This window comes from Pelobates fuscus, chromosome 1 (assembly GCF_036172605.1).
Source record: "Pelobates fuscus isolate aPelFus1 chromosome 1, aPelFus1.pri, whole genome shotgun sequence".
Lineage (NCBI taxonomy): Eukaryota > Metazoa > Chordata > Amphibia > Anura > Pelobatidae > Pelobates > Pelobates fuscus.
Window position 1 is genome coordinate 255,793,049 of NC_086317.1, and position 25,803 is coordinate 255,818,851.

The 25,803-nt window shown below is 39.4% G+C and overlaps 1 protein-coding gene across 2 annotated transcripts in view; it reads left to right on the forward strand.

Moving 5' to 3' along the window:
- Positions 1–25,803, forward strand: part of ULK2 (unc-51 like autophagy activating kinase 2) — a 224,109-nt gene that overhangs the window by 52,160 nt on the left and 146,146 nt on the right. The gene's annotated exons all lie outside the window — the stretch shown is intronic.

The window sequence follows — 25,803 nt, forward strand, 5'->3', positions numbered from 1 at the left end:
ATTCTTTGGAAATTACATCAATTAAAAAAAAAAAAAAAAAATCACCTATATCTCAACTCACGTATACTTTAAAGGGATACTCCCCTTCCCAAATCCAACAAAAACATTATTTAGTAGATATACTGCCAATGAAAAACATTCATGCATTTAATTGTGACTTTTTTTTTTTTTTTTTCATTGAGGTGTATCTAAAAATAGATTGCAAAAGCTGCAGATTTTTCCCCCTTGACTTTCTGTGGCTGTCCAATCACAGACTTCGCAATGCAGGTCAAATGAGAAGTCTTTGCCAAGCAGGTGCTCTGGGCAATTGACGTCTCTTGGGTTTAGCTCTACTGGACTAAATAAGCCAGTTTGTCTTAAAGACAGCCAGGTGGAATTACAAGGTTAATTTATAAAAGTGCCAATTTCTATTGAAATCCGCAAGTGCTTTAGGAGTCTTGGGTGCCCCTTTAACACTTATGCTGCTGTGTTTTCTTTTAAATTTATATTAAATATTTGGCAAATGTCATCACAATCCAGTTAAGTCCAGGCACAGCCAGAGCACACATTGCAAATGTGAAGGAGACGCAGAAACATGATTTAATTTCACCCTTTGTCTGTATGCTTTCTCTATGCTGACTGCCAGAGGCAAAGTACAGAATAACAATGTGTGAAAGGGAATTCATTGGGAGATGTTGTGTTGGAGGATAAAGCTTTTTTCTATAACCCACTAGCACTTTAATGTAAAACATATGGGGAAACTAAACATAATATTAAAAATCCTGAGAACTGACTTGTCCCCTTTAAAAACATGTGAGGGATATCTCTTGTTCATTCAGAACTTTATGGAATAATTAGTTGTATGTTTGGCTCCTAAATTATCCATGAAAAGGACCATGAGATGCTTTATGGTATTGTGTATGAGGTTATTTTCTTTTGAGCTGTTCCTTTATTTTATTATGCCAAACATAATGCCTTTTTGTTTTAGTGAGACTGATTTCAGTTGCTCTGCTATTACATTACCCAGTAACACCAGAGCTGATCTTTGCTCTCAGTAAAGTATAACACAGTTTTAATTCTTACATAAATAAATATCTACGTTGCTCTGCTGAGTTTAAATTAGCAAGTTTAAATTTTACGCTCATTAACAGGCAAAGGGGAAAAGCAGTGCATAGCTTTGCTGTAATATTGGGACATATAGATGACTTATAACTGTGTTTTGTGAAAAATAGAAAATGTGTATATTTGCTGAATAGGATTTACATCTTCATGGCAGTTTGTTAGCATGGTCCACAAGTACCATTTTTGCTGATCTACCAGTAAGCTTATTACTGACTAATTGAGCACATCCTGTCTCATACCTGGATAAGTGAGTTAGTGCTTGCTAGTTGCATCAGGAAAACTGCCTAGCTTTGTTTTCTTTCCCTAACAAAATCCCACCACAGTTCATATTAGCACATATGCCTCTGTCAAGGCCTCTTGTTCTTTATTTGATTGATTGTACTGCAAAACTCCCTGGAGCTCCCAGCAACACAAGCCTTATGCTTGATGATATATATGTTGAATGAGAGTTAAAGAGACATCTCTATACTCTTTCAGAGATTTGGTAGACACCACGGTAAATTAATGAATAGGGGAGATGGGGGACGCATCTTGCAAAGGCAAAGGGCCTGTTTGTTTTAAAATATTCCGTGTTCCAAGACTGATTTTAACATAGAGTGTTCAGGAGCACCAATTAGAGATCTAGTTTAGAAATATGATATAAACTAATTTCCCTTTACTGTTTAAGAATACATTGCCTATTTAACTTTGAAATAGTGCTGAGCAAAACAAATGTATTGCACACTATACAAAGCACCTGTTTTTTTTAAATCACCAACATATTACAGAGCACTCTATACTTGTGTACTTCAAATACAAGAAACTCCTTACACGCTCTGGAAGTCAGAATCTCTAGAGGATACAAGGGCACATTTAGCTGTTTCTGGTTCTTTTCTTTCTAGCTTGGATGGGTGTCTGGATTCTATAAAGCAATATAATTGTAGTAGTATTTGCCAAGATTCTAACCCAATGAGGTGTCAGGGATGTACTGTTGGGTAATGGTTCAAGCAGTAATACATTTTGCACAGACTCTTATCAGCTACTGGTACTAAAAGTATTTTTGTCACCTTGAGTGATTATCTCCATTGAATTATGTTATTCATATCAATATGCAAATCTTTGGGATCTTCATACCATGCCTAATGTACAGCATATAAGCCTATAGCAACTTTCAATCTGTGTAAGTTATTGTAGTGTTTAGCTTGCTTATAACCATTTCACATCACACATTGTTAGTAATTTATTTAATTTTTTTTCTGCCAATGAAACCAGTATTTTTCTATGTGCAGTTAAAGCCACTAGAGCTTCAAAATACCTTGTCGATTCTTAAAAAGGGGTGAGAGTTGTGATATTAAATGCTAAAATAAATGGACACCATCCACATTCCTATACTGATTTTCATATTAACACTAAGCGCTATCACAGTTTTAGAACTATCAACAGACTGCTATCAACAGGCTGTCATGCAAACCAAGGCTAACATTGCATGCCTCATCCAGATCAGCTTTCAGGTAGCAATAAGTATAGAGAACTTGGTATCAAATAGTTAGGGACACTCCAGACCCATAAAGCCAAGCTGAAGTACTTTATATGTGAAGAGTGTGTCCTCTTTTTTTTATTTTTTTTATTTATACAAAAAGTACAGATTGCATTACAAATTGACACTTTTATAAATTAAGTTTGTTAAACCCCAATGGCTGTCAATCAGACAACTGGTACTGTAACTACCTGGTAGCTTCTCAGTGGAGCTAAACTCAATAGGCAGGCAATTGGGCCCAGAGTACCTGCCTTGTAAGGACTTTTTATTGAGGACTTTTCATTGGGAAGTCTGTAATTGGACAACCACAAAAGGTCTGGACTGTGGAAGAAAGGCTTGCAAAGGCAGCGTTTTTTTGAGATCTGCAGTTTTTGTAGTTTGTTTTTAGCTATATCCCCAAGGAAAAAAAATGTATGATTAAATGCATGCATGTTTTCATTGAGATTCTATCTACTAATCAGTGATTTTTATTTTTGAGGGGGATTTTGGTAGTGGAGCGTCCCTTTACAGGAACATGCCAAACCACTAAATTACTTCAATTTGTTGAAGTGCCACTTTATAATAGTGCCAATATCTGAAATTAGTCAGGCAGCCTGGAGGGTGCTTTTCTTAAATGCAGTCCAAGTAAAGCAAGAGTTGTCAGAAATTAAAGTGAATTTTAAGGCCAAAACAGCTAAAACATAGTAGTAGAAAAACTCTCCAAATAAACTAGGCTTCCAATTTAGAGATTATGGTCTAAGATTTGAAATTTACTTTGAATTCAAAACATTTTTAATTTTAGTGAATTTTACCTTGTTTATACCCCAGCACAAAGTGTAAGGCAATGCGCATGTAGAACACTGATATTTATGGAGGATCCCACAAGACCGCGGGAGCCTCCATAGATATTGCCTTGTGATTAGGTCGGTGAAGTGTCAAAACACGACGATGGTTGTGCTGCCATTTGTCAAGTTTTGTCAAGCAGAGCACACTTTGTCTTATATCTTTTGGGCACATTGAAATTTTAATGAAATGGTAGCACAGTCTTTCTGAGACTTTGATAAATATTTTATGCTTAAAGGGACATTATAATCACCAGCACCACTACAGCTTAATATAACCTGTTCCTGCAAGCTTTTCGGTGTAAACGCTGCCTTTTACGCAGACAGCCAATGGAGGTGCTTCCTATCTCAGTGGTGCTCATTGTGCAGCACTGGCAGTCAGCGTACATGGAGACACTGAGCGCTCCTTGTTCAGATGCAGTGATTTAATGCATCTGTACAAGGATATGCTGATTGGCACATTTTGCCTCACATGTGCAATAGCCTATAAGTGCTAGCCTATGGGAAAGAACTGACTGGGATCGTCAAGACTAGTGAACTCATCCATGGAGGTGGGGCCAGCTTGGGCAAGTGGTAGAAAAAATAAATTTAAATACATTTCCCATGCGATCTAAGGAGGATTGGGAACCTACACAGTTATTTTAACACTACAGTCTCAGGAATACATTTATGTTACGGACATTATAATGTTCCTTTAAGAAATGCTCACTTTTTTTGAGGGATGGGGAGGGAGAGGTGGTTGCAGAGCTGCTTTAAATATATAACAAAATTCAGCACTCATTAAATGTTTAAGTGGGTTTATAGGTATTTAGGCAGCTTCGATTTCAGCCCATACGCAGAGTTTATTTTTATTTTATGCAACTTCAACATAAAATGAAGATTGCGTGTTTGAATGAGAGCTCTGTGAGTTCCATATGTTTCCCTGTGGAATTGGCGTTTGCGGTTGCTGACCTTCAAAGTGTTTCATGTGATTCAATGAAATGGTATCTGTGCACCTGCAAGTCACTTAGCCGTTTTCCACTACCAGAGTTTAGGAAACATTTGCAAACTCCTGCTGCTCCGTCCTGGAATGCTGCCAGGTCGGTGCATGTTTGTCATGAGACTTCTCATAGGATCAGTGTCCTATTTTCAGTCTGGTGAGTAGGTAGGGATATGCTAACCTGTCCTTTACAGATTAACCTCTTTGGTACTGGAATAGCTGCTGGGCTTTATAAGCTGTATCTTTGTTCTCCTGAAACCTTCTGAGTCCAAAAAGCCAGTTCTCGTCTAACTAGCACTCAGCTAGTTAATTAAAATAGGAAAGAAAAATGTTAGCAAAAACTTTATTCCTTATTCATGAGTTTAGTGCACTCATTAACCTCTGCATTTCACATTCATCATCATTCATCATGTCATGCCCTTGTCTTAAACTGTATAATAGGTGTTGGGTATAAAACTAAATTAAAAGAGGCATGCCGCAATGCTTATAATTCAGTTAAAATGTCTCCTTATTTCCCTTATTAAAAAACCATGTTATGTCAGAAGTTTAATATGAGCCCCTTAATAAGACCAATAATTAATACATGTAATAATAATAATAATAATAATATTACTACAATTTCTGGGGAAATTGTGTGAAGTGTTCATGCCTCCACCAGTAGTCTACAACTGGAGTGGGCGGAGTAACTGTTATTATTTATTTATATAGCACATTTAATTGCAACGTTGTTGCCCAAAGTGCTTCACAGTTACATTAAAACATACATTTATAAAAACATTAGCAGGTGTACAAAAGGCCCTGTCTATGACATCACTTGCTGCTCCAGCCTGGCACAGGTCAGAGTATTTTGGCGGTTGCCATCTTCAAACAGTCGTATTTTAAAAACTATAAATCCTACAGCGAAGAGCTTTATATTTTGAGAATCACAAGACTCAGACCTACATTGTGATGCATAGTATGTCTCTGAAGTATTAAAAATGAAGGCACAGTCGCAGTTTAGAAATTGCCCTTCAAATTTGAGCTGGCTATAGTGGAGTTTCAATGAATGTCAATGGACGGCGTGAGTTGCAAACAAATGGTCATATTGTGAACACTATCAGGACTTTAGCTTAGCCGTGGATATATTTAATGGCAGCAGGGATAGCTGAACGTTTTGATATACGATTTGTGTAGGTGGGCTTGAAAATGAGGGAGTGGTGGCAGTTTAGAAATCACGTCCTGATTTTTCAGCTTTTGCCAGCTCCCACCCTAGTTTTGAACATTTTGCCATTCATTCCTATGGGACCAATTTTGCCACAAAAATGACGATATTCCGTGAACCATTCGGCGAAACGTTCCACAAAGTAATAGCAATCCAATCAGGAACAATCCGCACGTTTCGGTATATTTCTGTCTATGTAGTGTAAAAACTGTGGGAGGAGTTAGGGTGGTAAATTTGGCTATAATAAGAATATTAATATATATGTGAGATAACATTAAGTGGTCTTGCTATGCAAGAACACTTAATAGTTTACTTAAAGAAACACTATAGGGTCAGGAACACAAACATGTATTCCTGACCCTATCATGTTAAACACACTATCTAGCCCCCCTGATCCCCTTTACCCCTCTATATATATTACAAATTTACCTTTTTTCCCAGTCTGCTTCTGTTGGCTCTGCCCCTGATCTGCCTGCTTGGCTGACATCATAAGTGTTTATCTGAGCCCATAGGATTGGCTGAGACTGTCCAGGAGGCAGATCAGAGGTAGAGCCAGCACGAGCCAAAGATAGCCCTGGTCAATCAGCATCTCCTCATAGAGATGCATTCAATCAATGCATCTCTGAGAAAAGTTCAGTGTCTCCACGCAGAGGGTGGAGACACTGAATGGTAGTGCAGCACACTGTGCAGCACTGCTCCAGGAAGCACCTCTAGTGGCCATCTGAGGAGTGGCCAGTGGAGGTATCCCTTTTCTTTGAAAAAACTGTGTTTACTGCAAAAGAGCCTGAAGGGAATGAATATACTCACCTGAAACAAACTACATTAAACTGTAGTTGTTCTGGTGACTATAGTGTCCCTTTAAAGCGAATGTGTATAGAGATGTCAATTTTTTATACTGGCCAAGTAGGCTCAACATAAATATTCAGAAGGACAAGTTAAATAGAATAATTGTATTTACTGTAAATTACATAAAGTAAAGCTGTACAGAGGAATTCCTAGGAAGATTTTCTGAAGAAAAAAAAAAAAAAAGAAATTCAAGGATTGTGAGAAAAGTATTTTATGTTAAAAACCTTTGTGAACACACTTATACACACAATATTTCAGTTCTAAGGAATTTGTTCTTGTGCTGTGTTCAGAGCCGACATATTGGCCACCCAATAGTACTTTATAACCATCTCATATTAAATGTATTGTACTCTTGCAGTGTTCTTTATTGTTTGTTTTTAGTTTTTAAAGGACCCTGAGAGGCAAAATATAAATAGGTGAGCGACATTTGCCCATAGCTAATATCTTAGTACAGAAAACGTTCAATGTAAATATATAATGCAGAAAACACGGAAAATTGTTTATTATGATTTGGAAAAGGTAGAGCTGTGGGAAACAGCTTGCTGAAGTCCCCTTTACCTACCACCTTGGTATCCTCCTTTCCCTTTTCACCCTTATGTTACTTATATCCCCCTACTCATATCCCTCCTTACCTTACTTTTGTCCATGGCTATATTCCTCGTGTCCTCCTTTTTCCCCATATATTTGACATTTTTAAAAATTTATAGTTTGTGATCTCTTTGCTGTCTTTACAAAGGGGTAGGTGGACATTCCTCTATTCACCTACCCCATTCTTTCTCTCCATCTCCTAATTCTGTCTGTCCATTCTTGTTGTGTGTGCCTCTCTAACCCCTTCTCACGTACCTCTGCCCAGTTTGTTTGGCTCAATTAAACCAGCACAATGAGTGCAGAGAGGGCGGCATATGATAAGTAGTTGACCCTGTACAATACCCTCTGTCTTGGTATTGCTCAGTTGCACTACAGTATGAGGCAAAGCCAGGAGAGGGGTGCTGCGTGCATAACCCTGCTGTCAGGGCTTACCTTAGTGGGAGTCCGGCAGGCAGAGATATATGCTCACCATTGCAAGTAAACACAGGCCGAGGTGGTTAGGTAAGAATTCACCTGACTTGTGAGTCGGTGCACGGGGGCTGTCCAGGATAATTCTCCAAGTCGCAGTACAGGAACGGATAAAGCAGGAGAATCGTCGTGGGAAGCCACAGGTCAGAGGATGCCAGAAATCAGAATAAACTAAACAACAAGCCAAGGTCAGAAGCAAACTGGAGCACACAAAACAGCAATACAGACACCAGAGTCAAGGAACTGACACTGCCTTCTGGGAGAGGCAGTGTTTTATACCTGGCTAACGAGACCATCAATAACAGGTGTACCAAGAGAGGCTAGATACTCGCATACTAAAGCTGAAAGGTGGCTCAGAGGTAACATAACATCCCCAGGACTGCAAGGTACCCAGGTTCAAATCTGCTACTGGGTACTCCTGGGGCGACCTCATTTGGCACTCTGGAATTTACGGTGGGAACTGTGACACCTGCTGGCTGTCACCCAGGGAATAATGCCCTACCTTCCCATTAGTACACAAATGCCTGTACTATGGGTCCACAGTGTGACTTACCGTGAGCTGCCAGCAAATATATGGTGAGCCACATGAGTCTTGTAAACTGTGCATTGAGGAACTATTTAGTGTTGGAACAGCATGCTCTGCGTATTCCATTTTCAGTTCACATCAAAAAACTAATATTTTTGTTTTATTTTCTTACATAATGATAATTTTATTGCATAACAAGAAGATAGACTAGATACATGTAATGTGAAGATGATTGAATTAAGACTCCTGCTGTTAGGCCTAAATGTTACCAGAGATATTCTCATTAAAAAAGGATTACTATAGGGCCAGGAACACAAACATGTATTCCTGACCCTATAATGTTAACACCACCATCTAGCCCCCCTGGGCCCCCCATGCCTCCATAAATATAGCAAAATCCTACTGTATTCAAGCCTGAAGCTGTAACTCTGCATGCTGCTAGACTCAGAAAAACAAGCAGTCTGCTGACATCATTAGAAGTGGTGGCCTGATCCAATCACAGTGCTTCCCCATAGGATTGGCTGAGACTGACAAAGAGGCAGGTCAGGGGCAGAGCCAGCATGATTCAAACACAGCCCTGGCCAATCAGCATCTCCTCATAGAGATGAATTTAATCAATTAATTTCTATGAGGAAAGTTCAGTGTCTGCATGCAGAGGGAGGAGATACTGAATGTTTGGATGCATTTTAGGCAGCCATGACCCAGGAAGGATCTCTAACAGCCATCTGAGGAGTGGCCAGTGAAGTTATCACGAGGCTGTAATGTAAACACTGCATTTTCTCTGAAAAGACGATGGTTACAGCAAAAAGCCTGAAGGTAATGATTCTACTCACCAGGACAAATTCAATAAGCTGTAGTTGTTCTGGTGACTTTAGTGTCCCTTTAAGGGGACTCCTGTGACTTGCAGTGGTCATGGTGGTGGCAGATTGTATAAATGCTGCCCATACCGATTTAAAGACCTTTGCTTCTGGATATGTAACTCTACCCTTGGCTGTGTAATTAGCCAGCCTCGAACAGGAGTTCTAGTATTGCTAATGTTAATTCTGCATACTTTGCGCCTTTCGTCGGCACGCAAGTCCTCTTTAATGTCCAAACGTATGTTCCCGGCTGTCCCTCCCCCTACAGTAAGGGTGAATGTCGTCACCGGAGGAAGATCTGGCTACAGGGAGAATTTGGCCTTGGCGTGGAATTGTAGGCAAGGCTTTCCCTTCCCTTCTCTACCTCAGCAAGTTACTTCATCTAAAAAAAGTGTTTTATTAAAACACTGTTTTTGGTTAAAATAACCCTCTAAAACACAGTCTATTAATTTTTCCCACTGAGTGTATCTGGCAGCTTTTTGATACCTATAAACACCATAACCACTAAAAATCATTGTCAAACAGGTGACAACACCGCATGTATCACATAACCATAATCACAACAATAAATAATAATGGTTGTACTGAGAGTGTCACTTTAAATTTCTTTGTCAACCCTGATAAAGACACTTGAGGTGTTGAAATGTTGATTGTCTACTCTCCACTTGACCTAAATAAACCACTTTGACATTGAGGCAGTATGGCTGAGGCCATATCTTGGTGGCACAATATCTATTGCTGATATTGTTGGGAATGTCACCATATATAACATTTGTGATGCCTCCCTTTCATAAGTAGTCCAAAGGATATCTTTTGACCTTTTTGAACCATAAACTCATGTGCTGATCGTTTCAGTGATTATTTATTAAAAGTGTTACATTTCATTGCTAAATCCTCCCGTGCTAAAAGCATAAACTATAGAGCCAGATTTACGTGAGAAAAATGAGCTTGAGTCGGTCAAATTTAGCAAAGCTGAAGGAGAGACATGATGGAATTTGACGTTTCCCCACAGATTACGATGTAGGAGCTACTCATGTGCTAGTAAAGTAGGTTAATCAAATCTATGAGGAATCTATGAGGAAGAAAGACTTTAAAAATACAGGTACCATATATAACCTGTCATTTTAATGACTTGATATACGGTATATGATTTTGTCTTTTACTGTGTATTTGCCCTGAGTTTTTTTTAATTATAGTTTAGCATATTTTTCAGGGAACACTATAAAGGTAAATGACAATTTTGCAAAGGTATCTGTAATTAATCATCTCAAGTAGAGAATAAGAATGTGTCTGGCTATGAATAGACAAATACTCCACAAGAATGGAAAGTCCCAAAATCTTTACTTATTATTGTTGTGCCTTGTATTTGATATAGAGTCCAAAGTCTATCAAAGTGCTGTGTTTCCCTGCAACAATAAAAGCTTTAATTAAAATTAAATACATAAAGTGACCTCAATCCCCATAAACTGGAGAAATGCCTGGCAATATTCACCCTTCATCACTCAATAAATGCAAATCTAAGCATTTCAAGTCTATAGTTCTGATATTATAATTATACAACATGGAGGAGCACATTCAACACTTCGTTAGAACATGGGAAGTAATGCGTGCCAGCAAAAATGTTTCATGACTTAGAACGCAAAATAAAAGGGTTACTCCAACCCTTTTTAGTAAACATTTTTTCTTTATTTATTTTGAATGTCCTATTAGGCATTAGTAATTAGACCCCCTCCCTTATAAACCTGCAAAAAAAAAAACTTTAAACTTGCCTGTGTCACTGTTTCCCTTGCGAGTTCCAGTAAAATGTCTGTCATAGAGAAGTACTTAATTAAACCATTCTCACCAGCTCAGAGTGCATGAACATAGTGGACAAGGGTGTGAGAGGATATAATAATAATTTTAAAAAATAACGAGAACGGATAGACATTAAGCAATGCAATGAGTCATGGACAGCAGTGAGGGGTGAAATAACAAAGACACAGTTATATATCACAGTTATATAAAATATCAATGTTAAAGCTTCTAAACTTTAGCTTAACAAAGCAGCTTGGTGTGTGAATCGTTGCCCAGCAGTGTCAATGCTCAATTCTTTGCCATTTAGGAATCAATTAACTTTGTTTTTTATACACTAAAACTGCTTCATTAACTTAAAGTTGGTTTTGTGCTTAGAGTGTCCCTTTAAAGAAAGGGAGTCATCACATGACATTTTGGAATATGTGTAGGGCAAATACAGTGGAAGACTGGTAGGCTATGCAGAGTCCAATAATTTCTCAATCAAATCATTAAGAAATGCGTGATTCTTCACATTGTATAAGCACAGGTTATATTTAACGAATCAGGTATTTATGCTTTTTTTTTTTACCCTGAAAAGGCAGTGTTTACATTAAAATGCCTGCAGGGACATGCTATAGAGACCAGAACAACTACGTTAAGGTGTAGTTGTTCTGATGAATTTAGTGTCATTTTAAGCTGTTTAACACATAGAATCTAAGATATACTGAGCTAATTCTCAGGTGAGTTAATAGGATGGTAATCACATGTGGCAACCGAGAGCTTTAAATGCTTCTCCTTATTTACCTATTCATTCTAGCTCCTGGCATAAACTCAGATAGAAACATAAAATTTTTTAGGTTGAAATCAAAACAGGTATGCGCATAATTTTAATCATGTCCCACGTGGGTATATTTTGGGCAGTGTTTTTTCTCTGGCATGAATCAGTACACGTGGTGATCTTTTTATCACAACATTAAACATTTCCAATCAACTGGAAACTTCCCAGGCAGTTTGAGTCATTAAATGTGAGGTTATTGCTTGGCAGTGAGTATCCATCGTCTGCCGTCGTACTCCTAGTTTCTATAAATAGTGGTAAAACGAAGATGACGGCACATTGGAAAGACTTGTCTTTAGAAATATATCTCCGTTATATAAAATGTCAACATAATAAACCTGAAAGATCACTGTACCTTGTTTACTCAACTAACATCTTATTAGTAATTCTATTTATCTAGAAACATTTTCCAAAGCACTGTACATTGGTCAGTTAAAAACAGGATATAAATGAGTTTAATTTGTAAAGATTGTAATCAAATGCGTGGATTTAGTAGCACTACATCAGATGACAGATTAGAGTGTCTAATCGAGGCATTTTCCTATGTGAGGGTTGCCATACTTGATATATGTAATGCTGGATTCCATACATTTGCAAATTGAAGCAATGCATGAATGATCCCATGGTCCCTGAACGTGGTGTTTGTAGACTATGGAGGAATAGTCAATGGTCAGACCCATTTAGAGTTCCGATATGTATGTTTGAGTGGATATGAGATATGGTGTTGTAAAAAAGACTGTCAAACCTATAGGTTTTCCTGTGTTGTGTGTGGAGTATATTTCTGCTAATTAAACACTCATACAGCATTCAACAATGTGTAAAAAAAATAAACAAAAAAGTATACTTTGAGAAAAGTTAAAACTGATGTTGTACCACAGATGTAGCTTATGCTGATCTAAAGAGATAATTAACTTTGAATATAAAGGTCCATTCTGAAAGGTTGAATGAAGTGTTGGAAATTGTTATATAGACAAATATATTTCTAAACGTATAAACCAGGGGTAGTCAACCTGGTCCGGTTAGGGATTTCAGGTGGGCAGTGGTGGGTTCTGCAGAAAACACCCAGTGGGCCTTGATGGCTGTGGACCAAACCTGGCAGGGGAGATCCTTTCATCTCCCCTGCCGGCCGATGCAGAGCTAGCCTTGCTGTAAGCGTTCTCGGGCTGATGAGGATATCAAAGATCTCCCTCACCAGCCCACTGGCAATTATTTCCAGCAGAGAGAGAGAAGGGCTTGTGCCCGAAACGTCTGTTTATCCTGTGTCCTCAAATAAACCGCAGTAGCACATGTGTGTGCACAACTAAAACGGGATGCGCAGAACTCCTTTTTTTTGTTATTGTTTGCTGACTACATTGTTGGAACTACAGTGGGAGGCTCTGCAGCTCAGGTCTAATCTTTTTTGTGATTTATATTAAGACTGTGAAGTCACATTTGTGCCTCTACCTCATCCTCTACACACACACAGAGATTGCCCCCCTCACACAGACTTCCTCCCTCACAGACAGACTGCCTTCTCACACACTCCACCCCTCACACACGCACTGCCTCCCTTACACACGCACTGCCCCCTCACACACACATGCACTGCCCCCTTCGTATGCACTGCCCCCTTCGTATGCACTGCCCCCTTCGTATGCACTGCCCCCTTCGTACGCACTGCCCCCTTCGTACGCACTGCCCCCTTCGTACGCACTGCCCCCTTCGTACGCACTGCCCCCTTCGTACGCACTGCCCCCTTCGTACGCACTGCCCCCTTTGTACGCACTGCCCCCTTTGTACGCACTGCCCCCTTTGTACGCACTGCCCCCTTTGTACGCACTGCCCCCTTTGTACGCACTGCCCCCTTTGTACGCACTGCCCCCTTTGTACGCACTGCCCCCTTTGTACGCACTGCCCCCTTTGTACGCACTGCCCCCTTTGTACGCACTGCCCCCTTTGTACGCACTGCCCCCTTTGTACGCACTGCCCCCTTTGTACGCACTGCCCCCTTTGTACGCACTGCCCCCTTTGTACGCACTGCCCCCTTTGTACGCACTGCCCCCTTTGTACGCACTGCCCCCTTTGTACGCACTGCCCCCTTTGTACGCACTGCCCCCTTTGTACGCACTGCCCCCTTTGTACGCACTGCCCCCTTTGTACGCACTGCCCCCTTTGTACGCACTGCCCCCTTTGTACGCACTGCCCCCTTCGTACGCACAGCCCCCACATCCAGCACCCCTCACACACACACTGCCCCCTCACACACGAACACACACAAACACAGCACCTCACAGAAAAAAAGGGGAAAAAAAGAATTTTAGTACATTTATTAAAATAACCTACTTTCTAAGAAAACAAGCAAACAAAAAAAACTTGCACTATAAAATTAGTTACTGCGGCACTGGTGGGCGGTAAGGAAATGTTACCATCAACAAAGATACAAAAGTGGGCAGTAGGTATTAAAAGGTTGACTATCCCTGGTATAAACAGTCTGTGTCCAGGATCCATTTACATAGTAATACCAATACTCAGATATGCAATTAAAGTATTAAAGGACACATGTAGTTAGATAATCACTGCAGACTTCCAGGTAAACATTTGCTGTGGTAGATCTGTACAAAGTAATGTTTTCAGAGAAATAGATTCTTTCTCTACCTAAAGTGACTACTGTGATTGGAACTCCTCATAAATTCAGATCACAGTGAGATAGACCCTTATCAGACCCTTTCATCCAATGTAGATAACAAAGTGGGTCCCATGGGTTACCTCATGATTCTAGTGTATAAATGTAACAAATGATGGTCCAGACACTCAGTGACACCAAATTAAAGGGATCCTATAGTGCCAGGAAAACAAAGTAATTTTCCTGGCATTATAGGTTTAATAGCTCCCCTGCGTAAATGTCGTGGCCTGCGTGCCGCAGGACTCGCAAGATTTAGACCAGGGAGCTGAAGGGAGCTGCTGGGAAGGTAAGTAAGAGTTTCTGCGGGCCGCCCCCCCCCCTCCCCCGGACCGCCGGCTTCTAATGAGCCCGGCAGTCCTGGTCTGTATTATGGCAATGTAAGTTGGTAAGTTTAATTTTTGTTTACAGATTAGTTATTTTATCCCCCCCTCATTATTTTTATGGTGATGGGGTAGGTAGGGGATAGTTTTATTTGGGTGGGGGGTGGTGACTAGGGGCTTGGGACCCCTAGTCACCTTGAATGGGGGGGGGGTATTTAGGGACCCCACCCGCTGCTCAGGTGGTTTGGGCCGGGGGGAGGACAGTAGGTCCCCCCCACTTATTGTTTTCCTAGGGCCCCCACCCACCGCTTAGGTAGTAGTCCTCCCCCCCTATTCTTTTTTTTTTTTTTTTTTATTCCCCCCCATTCTTATATAGGGCCCCCACCCACTTTTTAGAGGTGGAGGCCGGGGGGAGGACAGTAGGTCCCCCCACTCCTTATTGTTCTTTAATAGGTTATTTTTTAAACAGTGAGCAGCCACAGGCTGCTCACTGTTTAGTGGACATGCCCCTACTCGCAGTGTAGCGAGTAGGGGCCTTTGGGAGATTTTAATCTCCCTTATGCTATTATGGGGGTCATATTGACCCCCATAGAGTGAGGGGGTACCTGGGGGGCTTAGGAAGTGGTGGGGAGCACTCCCTGCCGCTTCTATCTTTACTTATTACAAGGAGGGAGCTGCACGCCGGTAGCTCCCTCCTTGTAACAAACTGAACGAACAAACGAACACTGATACTCAGTGTTTGTTTGTTCGTCTGACTTTTCTATTCATTCGTCTGTCTGACGAATGAATAGATGAAATTCCCGTTCGCATGTCCAAGTGTTTTACTGGGCATGTGCGGGAATCTCACAGTCTATCTAGTGTGGGCAGATGACGTGTCCCACAGGGACTTCACCTACCCACACAAAGATGGCGGCGCCCTGAATAAAGATCGGGGCAGAAAATAAAGTTTAATAAATAGGTAATATGGGGGGCTTAGGGGCATTTGGGGGTGACTAGGGGTTCAGTTAGATGTAGTGGAGGCGGGAGGGGGGTTAAAAAAAAAAATTGGATTCGGCCATGACAGTGACGCTTTAAGTGTAAATTGGTCTGCGAGCAGACTCTTAGATGCAGAACAGAGGTATGGCTTCTAGCTCTTGCCTGTTGGGGGTAGGGCATCAGCCAGACAAACGTGTTGACTGACGTATATGTTAGCCAGTTTGTTTGAGTTTAAAGACAGTTAACACAGTTGAACTTGTGTTTAAAACTGTAACAATAGTACAGTAATTAAGACCTGTTTTATTTGTCAGGTAGCTCATTAAAGACAGTTTGTATGTTGGAACATCAGTTTATTCATTATCCATGTCTGTATTGTTTGGATAACAGCTCTTAGAAAAAAAATAATAGCAAAATTCACATTCCTTTTTGGGGTGAATGTCAACAGATGTTTCCATTTCTATGCCAAGTCTGACTTTTCATTGTGTGCTTCATTGGCAGCAAGCATGTTATCTGATCATGTAGTGTGAAGTCAGCTGAAAGGCTGATCCTAAGCTGAGGCAGTTAATCCATTAGTAGGACAGTCTGCATTGAGAATGCACGTAAGCAATGTATACTGCGGGATCGCATGCTTGCTCCTAAATAGCCATTAGAATGCCAGCAATTTGTGACTCTATACAGCTGGTATACTGTAATATGGAGATTAATATTTTATGTGAAGTGGTTTACCTAAACGTTGATGGCTGTCTACAAATGGCAATTTAACTATAACTGTGTGCCTAAGTCTGCTTTCTTGGAAATAGATGGTGTGTAATCCATTCATACAAACAGCTCACACACAAGCATACAAACAGTACTACAGACACAATACAACTGACAATCCACATACACGCACACAACCCCACAAGATGCTTATCACATGCAATACCACAATAACGCAGCCCCCATACACAGCCCACATTCAAAGGTATCATACACAATACCGCAAACTGCACATGAACATGTACAATATAACAGCCCACATACACACAAATACAACACCAGAAAGCAACTGCAGCACACACAAATAACATAAGCAGAATAGGCCAACATACACACTTCAATTTAAAAAATAGGACCAGCAGGCCAAGGGACTTCAAGATCTTATTTTGGCACAGTACTACTAAAAGGTTGTCTACCCCTGTTGTAGGGCATGGTTGGATAGATATATATGTAACATTTAGAAACAAAACAAACAATTATAGGAACTAGCAATGGATACAAGAAGAACAGGATTACCCATTTCCTATATCTTATAGGGGACATTTGACTCAAAATTGTATTTAATGAACAAATAAATAAAGAATGCAGGCACACGATGTCTTCAAAATTCAGACTTAAATAGGGACCACAAGTCATGAATCTTGCGATTAAGACATTTTATTTAAACGTTTCTGTAGAAACATAGAAAAATAGAAACATAGAATGTGACGGCAGATAAGAACCAAGCGGCCCATCTAGTCTGCCTAATTTTCTAAATACTTTCATTAGTCCCTCGCCTTATATAATAGTTAGGATAGCCTTATGCCTATCCCACGCATGTTTAAACTCCTTTACTGTGTTAACCTCTACCACTTCAGCTGGAAGGCTATTCCATGCATCCACTACCCTCTCAGTAAAGTAATACTTCCTGATATTATTTTTAAACCTTTGTCCCTCTAATTTAAGACTGTCCTCTTGTTGTGGTACTTTTTCTTCTTTTAAATATAGTCTCCTCCTTTACTGTGTTGAATCCCTTTATGTATTTAAATGTTTCTATCATATCCCCCTTGTCTCGTCTTTCCTCCAAGCTATACATATTAAGATCCTTTAACCTTTTCTGGTAAGTTTTATCCTGCAATCCATGAACCAGTTTAGTAGCCCTTCTCTGAACTCTCTCTAAGGTATCAATATCCTTCTGAAGATACGGTCTTTTTGAAAGTTCTAACACTATTGAATCATTCAAAAAAGTTATTAAATTTAGGCTAAAATCGGGTTTGCAGGACAGTACTCTGAATTCAGGTCTGTCCTGCCTAAATCAAGACTTTTAAAAGGCGTGTCTTATCTATTCCCACCCTTCTTGTCTATACAAAGGCTTTACCAATAAAACATTTTAATAAAATGTATTTTTAGCTTGTGGAGCCGGGAAAGGCTAGTCTTTTTACTGTATAATACATGTACCTTAATGTCTGTTGTATAAATTTTTCTATGGAATTAGTGAAATATAGCTGGGCACCTTTGGTAAGATTCCTTGCTTTCTGAAGTTTGTACCGCTCCAGTGAAAGACTGCTGATGCTCGTTTAAATTCGTGAAACTGAGGCACAAAATACAGAAGAGGTTCATTATGTTGATTGCTGCACCAGAAGGAGCAAAACAGTCTCCATTTATGCAGATGAACTTTCAATAGAGAAACATGAGGTGTGCTCACTGCTATGTATATTGTGTCATTTATTAAATCCTAAATTCACAACCCCAGGAGTACTTGTTAGAAATATGTCTGACAGATTTCTAAATTATATTGTTTGTTTGCCAAGCCCTGCAGTTGTTAAATTCAAGGCAAGGATAGATACATTGGGGGCTTTTAATGGTTGCTAGACCTCAGTTTGGAATACCGGTATATAAAAAAATAAACTCATGGGTAAGAGGAGGTATGTTCAATATTAGGGATTTGCCTGACTCCCCGGGAATTGTCATTCCCACAACTAGCAGAAAAATACCAGCGGTCATCTAGTGACAAATACTTATATAACAATTAAAAATATACTTCTTCAGTACAATTTGGAATGGGTGAATCCTATACATTATAATGGATCTGATAAACTAATACTGTTGCAAGAATACACAGCAAAACCTCTTTCTACTTGTTATGTAAGTATAGCACAACTCTCTCGAGGTAATAAGCACAGATATATTCTTTACTGGAAAAAAGATCTAAGCAAAACGTTCACAATAGAGGCATGGGTGTTGGCCCTACATCATATGCATAAGACATCTAGATGTCTAGGACATGGGAGAATGAGTAAGAACATCTTTATGAGATGGTACGTAGCTCTGCAGCACTTAGCCAAGTAATACCCCACTGTAGACTCTCAATGCTAGAGGTGTGGTATGGCGACGTGTACAATGTTGCATATATTTGAGGAATACCCAATAGTGTCTGACTTCTGGATCAAAATTCACCCTTTAGTTCACACAGTGACAATACATTCCCTCCCTAGTCTGAACTAAAATAACTGAAAAAAATAACGGCTGTATTTGAATTGTCATTTGTACTATAGAGGATTGATTGGTACACGTACTTGTGTTACATCCATGTGTTTTTCTTTAATGGTTTTTGTATTGTTTACAAAAAAATGAATAAAGATAAAAAATAAAAAAAAACACTGACACTGCATATAATAGCTGCAACATGAATCACAACAATAGCTCAAATATGGAGATCCACACAGCTCCCTAGCGCCCAGATAGTCCTGAGTAGATTAAGGTCAACCAGGAGATACAAAGAAATGTCTTGCAGACTAACAAACAACCAGGACCATTTTACAGCTGTTTGGGGAATCTGGTTTATGGATTATTAGTTACCCATCTATAGATAGATAGATTCTCTCACACCACAGAGCACCCCTTCATTGTCATATACATATTATCAATACTTTCCTTCCTTCCCTCCTTTCTTCAAACGTTTCTGTCCTACCTACATGTTGTAAGATGTTGTAAACAACACTGTTAATATTTCTCTGACACAACGAGAGTCGATACATGTAAAGAATGAGGTTAAACTTATCCTGCATGAATACTGTATGTATTTCTGTTTGATACATAAAAAGGGCTGGATATGAACCGCTAAAGGCCTAAAGCATGATTTTTTTGGTCATGTGTTGCTTTCTAAAAACTTCGTCTTCTTAATCCTTGTTTTAGCATGACTATTATACTGTTTGATTAACTCAAATGGAGTACTTATTTATTTCAGGTTTATATTAATGATATAATAGGTTTTAGGATGCAGTTCCATGCTGATCATAACTGTGCACAGTTTGTTCGAGTGATATATTTCAAGATTTTTTAATGAGCAAGAATATCAGGGCTGATTAGGAGCTTTGCTGGGAAAGCAGGATCTTCAGCAGAAAATAATTTCTGATACCTCACACATATCAATAAAAATAATTACCGAGCCTCATAAATATCTATTCATGTTCACTCTACTATTCTGTATTACTTTACCTTACCTTTGCAGGCCAAAGCGGGCTGGTCTGCCTGCCAAAAGGGGGGTAGTCTGCTCTTATAGAGTGTGGCTGACTGGCAGCCTGTCCACTCCAACAAACCAGGCATATAACACAGTTAAAGAGCTCCATGCATGCTCCTATTGCCCAGACCTCTCCTCCATTTTGAAATCAGCCTACAGATTTTAGAATGTGTGACAACCCCCTAGTACATAAATTTGCTGCAACAGTACCCCAAAGTACGGGACTGTCCTGGTAAAGACGGGAGTGTTGGCACCTATGCACACTGACCCCCATGTCCCCGTAGAGCAGTTCCTGATGCGCGCCCCGTTACCTGGTTGCCGTAGAGCAGCTTTGATATCGCTCTCCGCGATGACAGTGGGCGGCAGAATGACATGGCGGCCGGTGTGCTCGGCTCTCTGCACGGCTCTGTTCTGTGCCCCTCTCTTTCCTCACTTTAATCTGAGGTGAAAGAGTCTGAGAGATCATTGAAACAGTGTCCCTTGCTGTTAAAACACGTGTTAAAATAAAAAAAAAAAAACAATATATATATTATTAACAACCCATTGTTTGTCAGGCTCTACAAAATTCGGTACCTTATCCAACTCCTGTCTGAAGAATTTTATATACTAGACCAAAACGTGTGTATTAACCAATGCCTTATAAAATTTAAAGGTAGACTACACAATATGGCATGGCATTAATTCAATAAGTTATGCGAATCCACTACTGGCTATATATGGGCGTTTCAGATTTATCAAGGTAAGGATGCCCTGATTCTGTCATTACAAATGGCAAGATTGTGTGGTATTTGAGCCTTCCCTGGGTAGATAATTACTTTACCTTTGGTCAGGGTTTGTGTCTTTCTACTAAAAAGACTGGACATACCCCATTTTGAATATCCTGGGTTGTCTATTTTTGCAAATGGTATGCCATGATCGGGGTAATTTTCATTCCTAGGCTGACATACTGTCTTAACGACAACATAGGCCCCCCAAACCAATCTGGCAAGTTTCAATGTGTAAAACCTGACGTGGGCAAGCCTTATATATGACACTGTAACTTTACAAAAAAAACATAAGTGCAGTTTTAGCATGAAAAAATAAATAAATAAAAAACACTATTTTTGGCAAGTGTCTGCTATCAAAAGTCTGGATCTACCCGATTTTGATAACCCTGGGTTTTCTACGTTTGCAAATGGTATGCCATGATGGGGTAATTTTTCATTTCATGTAAAAACTGAAATAAACAAGCTCTATATTTGACACTACAATTTTCTCACACCTTTTTTTTTTAGATTTTATTCATATTAAATTGTGTTCCATAAATATTAGATGTGAAATGAAAGCCCTCATGTTTCCATACATATATTGTAATTGCATGCTATGTGTTTTCACTTGCACCTGAATAGAAAATGATTGACCAAAAAAAGATGTTAAATGAAAGCCTTTTTTCTCCTGAACAAAATGATATATAATAATTGTGAGTGCAAACATATAGTTCACACTTTAGGTATTGTTTTGGTGCAGAACTTTTACAATTGCCTCCGTCCTTAAAATGATACTATAGTCACCTAGACAACCTTAGCTTAATTAAGCAGTTTTGGTATATAGGTCATGCCTCTGAAGCCTCACTGCGCAATTCTCCTCCATTTAGGAGTTAAATCCCTTAGTTTTTGTTTATGCAGCCCTAGCCACACCTCCCCTGGCTGTGACTCACACAACCTGCATGAAAAAAATGGTTTCAGGTTTTCAGATATTAACAAGTTTTTATCTCCTGCTCTAAATGGACCTTTATTTACATACAGGAGGCTCCTGTAGGGTCTCTAGAAGGCTATTAACAGTGTAAGAGATAATATATTCTACATTTAACAGAATTTGCAATAGATGAAGTGTAAATATTAGATGACTCTTCACAGGAAGTGTTTAGGAAGGATGTGTAATGTCACAGGCAGGGTGGTGTCATTAGGGCTGCATAAACAAAGTGATTTAACTCATAAATGGCAGGGAATTTACCAGTGAGACTGCAGGGGCATGATCTATACACAAAAACCTCATTAGTAAGCATAAGTTGCTGACTATAGTTTAGCTGTAAGGTTACTGTTTGAAGATACATGCTGTAATATTTATAAACAGAATAATATACAATAAGGAAAAAAAATCTGTAAAATATGTTAAATCTGGAACTAGCCCTCCTACCTTGAAAACAAAACATGCACACGCTTTAATCTAAAGGAGGAAATAGTTTTTCTAGTACAGGTTATTGAGTTTATATGCTTCATTATAAGATATAGCTCATATTTTTTCATTCGGGGAGGCGTATATTCAAGAGAAAACATGTGTTAACCAGATTAAACCAGATTAAAATGCTGAAAATGCTGAATTCACGGACTCCTCTTTGGCGTTTTTTTTTTTTGCGCTAAACACCTTAAGTTTGTAGTATATTTTGTATATTTTTTTGTTGTATGCATCTGGCCCCCACGACCACAGCTATCTCCTGACTGTTCTTTTGCTCCTTCTGCTCTGCAAAGCCCTGTTTGTTACACGCTGCAGTATGCTGTGTCAGTTTTTTTTTCAAGTGTCTCTATTTCGACCTGTTATTAGCGGGCTGGGTCAGAAACTTGACAGAAGGAAAAGAGAATTGTTTGTTTTTTTGTTTGCTTGTTTCTTTCTATAGACTTAAAATTACCAACACAAAGTGTAAACCGATTTTGATATACCCTTTACATAATGTATCTACAAATGCGTATTCTGATAACTCTGTAAGTAACAATAAAATACATGTAAAATAACTACATACAACATATATTTCTTTTTACATGTATTGACATTTGTTTTGTCCAAAAACAAAACAAAATAAAAGTAGAAAAGACAAATTCTGTATCCTACACATCATCAATATATTGTGTTTCAGGAATAGCTGGGACATTTAATCTGTAATACTGTTATTGATTCAGAATGATTTGAATTCTGTTGCTATTTGCACAAGTAAACAGTATCTTAGAAACCTCATCCTTTTAAATGCTGAGTCACAGAACTTTGTTAAGAACATTTTGTTATGTTCTACATCAGAAAAGTGGTACAAAGATCAAAGTAAGTTTAAATAAGGTAGAATCCGTGAGAACGAAGTATCAGAAACCAGTAACTGATGGTTTTACTTTTGTGAATGATAAGAGTTTACTTGTTGATTTAAGTGTTAAAAGGAACTTTCAAGAGAGAAAAATGGCAGTGAAGTGTCACTTCACTTTCCAGACCAGCGACAGTGTCTTGTTCACCTCAGTATATATTATTAAGCATTTATCAGAGTGAAGAAGCTAGTGAATGTAAGTGTAAAACTTACTTCTGTGTTGTGGTTAACCATGTTGCCCTATCATTGTGTGCAGGGGCATCACCAAGAAATTCCCTACAAGATCATGCACCCTAGGCAGAGCCGAACCCGAGCCTGCAGAACTACGAGAGTGAACTAATTGTATGTTTTGCCCAGTGTTGCCAAACAATTGGCTTACAGCAGTCAGCTGACAGTCTAAGCCAATCAGTAGCTCCCCATTCATATAAAACATATATTTTTGCTAAGCTATATTGTGAATTGGAGCTACTGATTGGCTTAAAGCTAACCGTTCTAAACCAGTCAGTGGTTCCTCTGCCTGCAGCAATCCAAGGCTTCCATTTTGGAGGTGTTAGAGGGGACTTTGAGGTTAAGCCATTCAGGAACAGTTTAACCCCTAAAGGTAAGCCAGGGACTTCCTAGCACCATAACTACTTAATTTTGATGATGTTGTTATGGTACTCAGAGCGTCCTTTTACGTTGAAATTGTTACATGTTTTACCATAACACAGGCAGTATTACAATATTTGGGTTCAAGGAGTATAGTTAGTCACTTGCAGATATAGAATACAATATTTACTTTAACTCAAAACCATTCCTCTTTTTATCTGTATATTGTTGGACTATGGAAGAAACCATGCATGATATGTGAAGGTGAATAATATTTTAACATGCTAACCACAAGATGAAGTTACATTTGAACATTCTTAATTTCATTCTATGCAAAACTGTTATCTGTAATGTGTTCTTAAGAATAGTTGATCAACATGTGGGTTGTGTGAAAGAACTTTGAGATAAAGGGAGGCATACATATTTCTGAATATATGACAGTAGCCGATTACTCCATGCTGTCAGAGCTGTGGTTGGGTTACCTGTGTTTGTGATTACTGTAACGGACCTAGATCACAGAACAAGTGACCCTTTCTATTATTTTTTTTACTCTTTTTTTTTTTTTTTAAGCGACATAGTTGTTCCATTTAATCCTTAACAATTATATAAGTGGAACAGAGATTAGGTTTGTACAAAATTTGTTTACGATTCAGCTCATTGAAGTTGTCTGTGTGCAATTTCCCTGTCCCCTTAACTCTGCAATTGTAATAATTGCAGTTTTTGATAAACTGCAACAATTACCTTGCAGAGTTAACTCCACCTCTAGTTGCTGTCCTATGGGGAAAATTCTAATATGATGGTGGCATGCACATTAGGTCCCCCATTCTGGATGACGGCGGTGGAGGAGCGGAGGTTGAGCCTGAGCTAGCTCCAATGTTCCTCGGGTAAGTGATAATGGGGTTTTTACCCCTTCAGCAACACTCTGAGGGGGCGTAAGGGAGGGGAGCACTATAAGTAATTTCGTTTTTCTAGCACTATAGTTTCCCTTTAAATACACTTACTGATTCACTTCTGGTCTTCAGAACTGCCAAGGTGGAACACTATTGTGTGCTAAAAGCAGTCACCTGAATATAACCAAATTAAAAATGTGTCCACTGTACATAGATGTACATAGCTCTGCAGGCATACATTATTACACTTTGGGTGTTCTACAGGTTATTCCATAGAATACATTTGATTACCCACCAAACCCTGACCTTATTGTGCTCATGACAAGGGACATGCAGTTGGCAAAAAGACCTGTGGCTTCAGCAAAAAAGTAAAATGGCTCCTTCCACATATATTTATTTTAGGCCCCTAAAACGAGCCCTATACAATGCCCTAAGACAACCCTAAATACAAATGTGTTCTATAAATCTCATTGTGGCACCAAACCTTTGATTGAAATTAGAGTATTATATGAACCTATATTTATTTACTTCACACCTGTTGCCAAAGCTTGGAATGCCCTTCAGGTTGTATCCTTCTGCTGCGAGAGGCCCCTATCTAGGAAAGCTTTGCAATACAAATACACTTCATAAATAGCATGTTTGTCAAATGTACATCATGAACTCCGTGAACTGCTGGTTACGTGCATATAGTTTAAGTTCATTGCACTATCATAGCTCTTGCCGCGCGTGCGCATTCAGCAGACGGGGCGGAGAGGAGGAGGAGAGCTCCCCGCCCAGCGCTGGAAAAAGGTAAGTTTTAACCCTTTTCCCCTTTCCAGAGCCGGGCGGGTGTCAGACCTTCCGGCATTCGCTAACCGTGGACTTCCGGGTTCTCGGAGCGCGGCCACTCCCCCTCCTATGACGTGGTCGTTCCCAGGGTTCATAGAGAGTCCGCGTCAACACCACAGTGCTGGATCAACTCGAAAGCTCCCGCGAACTTCAAACTGAAATATTTACTTCTACTGTGTATCGGACCCGGACTGTTTAATCATTTACCCTCCTTCTCCTCTCCTACGACCTCGGACTGTTTTTGGATATTCTCTTGCCTGCTGCAACCTCGATTCTCTGTGGAATCTCTATCATCAATTTGGATTATCACTCCTTCATAAGTTAAGTAAACCAGATTGGCTCTAAATATATATCCATCCTAAATCTAAGTGGTTCGCTATCTACTCCACATCAACTCATGGTCTTGTTTCCAACACCTACTTCTTAATTATCTGCATCCTAATTTGGAACTTATCGCTGGTTGTGCTAAATTTACCTTATCCTAAAACAACTTCAAACACCGCTGCTGGTTATAACCTGCCAGGAATTAAAGAGACAGTTCAATTTGATTATCTTTTTTTATTTAAAGTAATAAACATTATCAAACTCAGAAATCTGCAGTTGTTTCCATCTTATCAACAATTGAGCGTTACAGATTGATCCAGCCTAATTAATGGATACAGCAGATC